Raw genomic sequence first — 6,000 nt, 5'->3', positions numbered from 1 at the left:
CAATTGCCATAGAGCAGAGCTACATAAACCTTTTACCTAAAATATCCAAATAGTCAAAAGCTTTTTCCAGATGTCACTTTTCTAACCAGTTCAGTATTTAATGATTAGCTTATGTGGCAAAATTCACTCCTTTATTTCTAAAGTGAGTTATTCAATTATAAGCTTCTCTTCAATACAAAAGGGATAGAATACTTCTTCAGGAAACTTGGAACAAGCAAAGAAAGAACAAGGCAAAGAAACAAGAGAGAAAAATTTTAAATACTCACAAAGCCACCTCCCAGAGAGAAACACTTGATATTTATCATTTCAGACTTTTTATAATATATAAGCATTGTGGATGGAAATGATAAAAATTATCAATTGCTCATATGCCTTCTTCCATATTCTCCTCTATCCTTCTTGTGTTGAAGATGTCAGTGCCACAGAAGTGAGAAGTTGATCCCCTATGTTACCATAGGGAGCCTCACCCACCAAACATCCAATTAGACTGAGATGCAAGTAAGAAATAACCATATTAAACTACGGAGGTTTTCACAGTAATTTTTTAGCAATATTAGCTTATTGTAATATAGTAATTTGAACTCTGAAGTGACATGTTGCCTTAACAAATCCTTAAATACAAGTCATCAGCTGAGCATTGGATTTTGAGTGGTGAGAAATCTGATATCAGAGGCTAAAAAGCAATGAGCCTTATGTATACCGGAAAATGGTTAGAGAGATTATAAAAAGTAGTGTGTGTTGGCTGCCATTACAGGAAAGCCCCTATTATGAGAAACAGATAAGACCAGGAGAGAATTTGCGGATTTGAAAGGGAACAGATAGAACCAATAAACTTGGGGCCTGGAAGAACTGGAAATGTGATCGCTTCTAGAAACCAAACAATAAGACATAACATAGAAACAGTTAGAGGGACTTAAAGCCTTTTAAGACATAGCCTTGTGAAGAAGACAGAACAGGAAATGGATTTTTAGGGATCCCTGGGTGGCGCAGCGGTTTGGCGCCTGCCTTTGGCCCAGGGCGCGATCCTGGAGACCCGGGATCGAATCCCACATCGGGCTCCCGGTGAATGGAGCCTGCTTCTCCCTCTGCCTGTGTCTCTGCCTCATTCTCTCTCTCTCTCTGTGACTATCACAAATAAATAAAAATTAAAAAAAAAAAGGAAATGGATTTTTAGCTTTGATAGGACTTTAGACATCTGTATTAGAAAGAAGGTGAGTGTGAATATAAGAATAAAATGTATATCCTATGATTGGAAGAGATATCTAACAAGTAACAGTGCCATGTGTTCATTAAACAATTTTTTTATCCTCTGAATACACACACACACACACGCAAAAATACATTTTCAAGCCCCTCTGCACAAAAAATGAGATCTTTAACTATTTCTCTTCAAAGAGAGTGAGCAGACATTCTATGTTCCAAGCAGTTAAGAGCAAGTATGCTTTCTCTACACTCCTTTTCCTCTCCTTGCTGACTAGATGATGCAGGTGTATTGAAGCCATGTAGTGAATATGGTGTAGCCTCATGATACACTGTAATAGATCTCTGAATGACTACAAGGATCAGGCACTTCATACTACCCTTCCCCTACCACATTCACAAACAGATCCAGATCAGATCGTGAAATGAGAGACAAATGACTTTACATCTAGCAACTGCGATCTGTGATAGAAATTAGCATTATTTCCCTAACATCAATGGATAGATTGTGTTGTATCTATGTAATTGAATACCAAACAGCAATTTTAATGAATTATAGGTATACATGATATCGAGGGCCAATTTCAGGAATAATGTTCCTGAGACAAAAATAAATAAATAAACAAGTTTAAGAAGAAATGCCTGGGAAAAAAATAAATTTAATATCTCTAAGAGTGAATTTATCACTAAGAGTGAAGAAAGGAGTATAAAACTGGAGAAGAAGATCGGACACAATGTTCAAAGATATAGGTAATGTTTTATGTGTTTGTATCAGGTATTTTCAATATATTCATTTTTTATGAAAATTTTCATTATTCAATCAATATTTGCCTTAAAAAACATAAAATCAATATATTCAGTAATATCATTTTTTAATCACAAATATATACCTACAGGGTAAATGAATAAACAACTCCTCTAATAATATGGAAATATGTACTTAGCACTTTTGCAAAAGCCTCCAGTGACAGCATTAGTCAGGCTTCACGGAGTTCTGCATCTCAAATAACCTTGCAGTCAACACGATGTTCTCTGGACAACTGCTGGCAACTCATAAAGTGGCTCTGACAATTAAAAAAAAACAACAAATCACGTACACCAAATACACAGCCAAAGGGTTTGAATAAAATTATTTCTTAAAATGTGAAGGGACAATGTTTACATTTATAAATTAATATATAATATATAGTTTGAAATATGTATACATAACTATAAAGTAGGGGTGGTGTGATTTTTATACTCTTTTGTATTATTTAGTATGGCTTAAGGTTTTTTTTATAATGGGTATATGCATCATTTTTACAAATATGTAGTCACTTTCTTTAAAAAATTTCAGAAAATACTTTGTACCACAATGAGTTCTGAAATGACTTTGCCACTTCGTGTTCTATATCATTTAGCTGTTGTTGTGTAATAAACCACCTTCCCCCAATGTGGTAGCTTCAAATGGAAGCCATTTATTATTCCATCACAAATCTATGGATCAGCCAGGTAGTCCTGTTCTTTGAACAGGTTCTGCTAATCTTGACTAGGCTTGCTTATGTTTCTTCAATGAGTAGGTAGGTCAACTGGAGGCTGGTCACAGCTGGGATGACCTGGCCAGCCTCCACTCCACAGGCTGTCCCAGGCTTGTTCTCATGGCAGAGAAAAAAGTCTATAAGAGGCAGTGAAAGTATAAAGCTTCTTGAAGCTTATACTCAAAACAAACACTCCCACTGAATTATTTTAATCGAAGAGCGTCAAAAGTGCAGCCTAAATTCAGGAGGTGAGGAAAAAGATCCCACTAGCGGAAGGAAAGAGATGCAAGCATTGTAACAGGATGATGGGGTGGTGAACAGGGCCATTTTGGCAATTAATCTATATAGGATCTAATTCAGAGCCCAGAAATGAAAGCCAATTATTCACTAAACCAACCCCAAATCTACTCTTACTTCTCTTTGAAGTTACTTGTTTCATGTGTCCAAATGCCCTATTTCTCTAGCCTTCCAGTGAGACCTGAATTGTGAGAATTTTCTATCTCCTAATCCTTAAGCCTCATTTCTACATATTTTAGGGTAGTCATTTATTTAAAACAAAACTATTGAGCACTATGATAAATGTTAGGAGTAAACAGCAAATATGGCATAGTCCCTGTCACCAATAAATTCTCAGATTAATGGAAGCTGCAAACACAGGAATAGTGACACTTAGAGGGGAAAAAAACCAAAACAAAGGGGGTTGTGGTTCAGTGCTTCATCTGAGTCTGGATGTGGTGTAAGGAGCCAGAGCCCCCATGGTAGTAGTTGGTGGTGCTTTAGTACAAGAAATGCAGGTATTATTGCTGCAGCAGCAAGCAGGAGGGCAAGAGAGGAAATGAAACCAAGCAAACCTGCAGATCCAGTCCAGAATAAATGAATAAAAGAGCATCATACATAAAGGACAGATGAACACAATAGTTTCTTCTATTATCTCCTACGTTTGAGAAAAAAAAAGCAAAAACAACAAAAAAACAAAACAACAACAACAAAAAACAACAACCTTGACCCTCATTTAGTGTACATAGCTCTACATTTCCATAGAAAATTCACGCTTACATCCCAGTGCCCAAGTTGATTTCAGGAGTTCTAAACTCCTCTCCAAAATTCCATTTCAGAACGGAGTAGAAGCTGTCAGAACATGCTCGGACTTTTTCCACCATTACTCCCTCACATTAGCCAACTTCCTCCTAAAAGGATGGAATTTCCAAAGCCTGGAATGTTTGATTTCTCTCCCAAACATATATTGTAGAGATATTTTAAAGAAATTGTGGGATCCCTGGGTGGCGCAGCGGTTTGGCTCCTGCCTTTGGCCCAGGGCGCGATCCTGGAGACCCGGGATCGAATCCCACATCGGGCTCCCGGTGCATGGAGCCTGCTTCTCCCTCTGCCTATGTCTCTGCCTCTCTCTCTCTCTCTCTGTGACTATCATAAATAAATAAAACTTAAAAAATAAATAAAGAAAGAAAAAAAGAAATTGTATTGCTGTGCCATTTTTGTGATCTCCTCAATTCCTACTAACCTTAAGTTTGCCATTTTTTAAGTACCAAAGCAGTTTTAATTAAGTTCTTCATGGAAAATAAAGATAAGACCCTAATAGTTCCCAATATCTGGTAATACCTGTTCTATGAAATTTCTAGACTCTGGAACCAAGTAAAAAAAGATATGGTCCCGATAATGGCTGCCATAACTTCAAGGGCCTCCCTAATATTAAAATAGAATTGGAGAAGTTTTACACCTGTGGAAACTTTAAAAACTGCTATACTAGAAGACCACAGGCTATCCCCTTTCTTCTATATGAATCTAAAGTTAAATATGCTCTATTTCTAAACCATAATCTTTGTATACATTTAATCACACTCATCATGACTCCTTATCACTACCTTTAATAGAATTACTGTATTCTCACATTTATACTATGCAATGGTTTGACTTATCTCTTTGTAATAATAATAATAATAATAATAATAATAACAGCGATAGTTAAAATAAGTGTAACTAAAACTTGTTGATGACTTTAACATTCAAAAAACATTTCACATATCTTATCTTATTTTGTCCTTTTTCCTTGGAGCAAGTTATTATCATTCCATTTTAAACATAGGATACTTAGAAGTCGTTTTTAAAATTTTCAATATAATCTTTTTGTCAACAGGTTTTTATGTTAGGAAAATAATATACTCTTATGAGAAAAATCAACCATAAAAATATGGTAGGCAGAAGTTCAGAATGGCCCATGACCTTTGTCACTCAGTGATTATGTTATAGTATATGGCAAAAGGGAGATTATGGGTTGGGTCTAATATAATCACATGTATTGCATAAAAATAAGTTTTCTCAGACTGTTAGAGAAAGAGGTAGTCAGATAAATTTGAAGTCGGAGGTAGTCAAGGGCTCCACTCATCATGGCTGGTTTGAAGATGGATAAGGCCACATAAGAGGGCAGCCTCTGGGAGCAGAAAACAGCTCAGCTAACTGACAGTATGAAAACAAGACCTCAGACCTACAACTTTAAGGAAATGGATTCTACCAATAAACGAGCTTGGAAGGGATTCTTCCCCAGAGCCACCAGTTAAGAATCCACCCAGGCTGGTTTTTGACCTGATGAGATCCTAGAAAAGAACTCATCTGAGAAAACTGGGCATCTCACCTTGTTTTAAACTGTCGTAGGAGTGCCTGAGGGACCCAGGCAATTGAGCGACCAACTCTTGATTACAACTCAGGTCATGATCTTAGGATCATGAGATCAAGCCTTGCATCAGACCCGATGTGGGACATGGACCCTGCTTAAGAGTCTCCCTCTACCTCTGCCCCTCCATGCCCCCCCTCGCTCTCTCTCACTAAAAAAATAAATAAAAATAAACTGTTTAAGTTGTTTTAAGTTTATGATATTTTATTGTGCAGCAAAAGAACGCACAAATAAAAGGTATACATAATGAAAATATTATTGGCCCACCTCTGTTCCCAGAGCCGTCTACAAAAGCAACCTCTATTTCCAATTCTTAGGTACATATTTGGAAATATTTGAGACACACAGATGTGTGTGTGTGTGTGTGTGTGTACAGGCCCATGTGCACGTGCTCTTTATTACATAGTGGAATCATATTTTATACAATGTAGTGTGCATGCATATATTAGCACCTATATATTCCATTTTTCACAGTGACATAATATTCCATAAGAATACTATCATTTACTAAATCAGATCTCCACTGATGGACATTTTTTATCTCCATTCTTTTATATTACACACAAAGCTGCCACAATTTTCCTCACATATGTTCAT

Source organism: Canis lupus, chromosome 33 (genome assembly GCF_048164855.1).
Source record: "Canis lupus baileyi chromosome 33, mCanLup2.hap1, whole genome shotgun sequence".
NCBI lineage: Eukaryota > Metazoa > Chordata > Mammalia > Carnivora > Canidae > Canis > Canis lupus.
The sequence above is the reverse complement of the archived record's forward strand: the minus strand, read 5'-3'. Positions refer to the sequence as shown.